The sequence below is a fragment of the Pelophylax lessonae genome (genome assembly GCF_965119305.1).
Source record: "Pelophylax lessonae genome assembly, chromosome: 6".
Classification (NCBI taxonomy): Eukaryota; Metazoa; Chordata; class Amphibia; order Anura; family Ranidae; genus Pelophylax; species Pelophylax lessonae.
Window position 1 is genome coordinate 201,118,799 of NC_138773.1, and position 404 is coordinate 201,119,202.

Sequence of the window (404 nt, forward strand, 5' to 3'; positions counted from 1 at the left end):
CCAACCGCCAATTAGAGCGTCGGGTTCGGACCGTGGGCGGGTCTTGGGTTAAAGGATGAGCTTTGGTTGGCTGACACAGATCTTCTTTGCTTCCTTACAAGGCATTGTAAGAAGAGCTATTTTTAGAGGGCTATATAAGCCGCGGTGTGAGCGAGAGCGAGGAGAGTGCGGAGTGTTGTCCGGAGATTGCTGAGTGCGGAGAAATGAGAGCGGAGAGGATTCACATCCAGATGGAGTCACACAATAGAGACGTACCGTGCTGACAGGGAGTGCAGCCTTTGGAGCTCACTACACTCCGATTATGGGGCTGGCGGGGTGCAGGGGACATGGTGTGCCTGAGACTCACTTCCCCTGGATTAGCTGCTTATTGGATGCACATCAGCCCCCGTACATCTTATCATGTG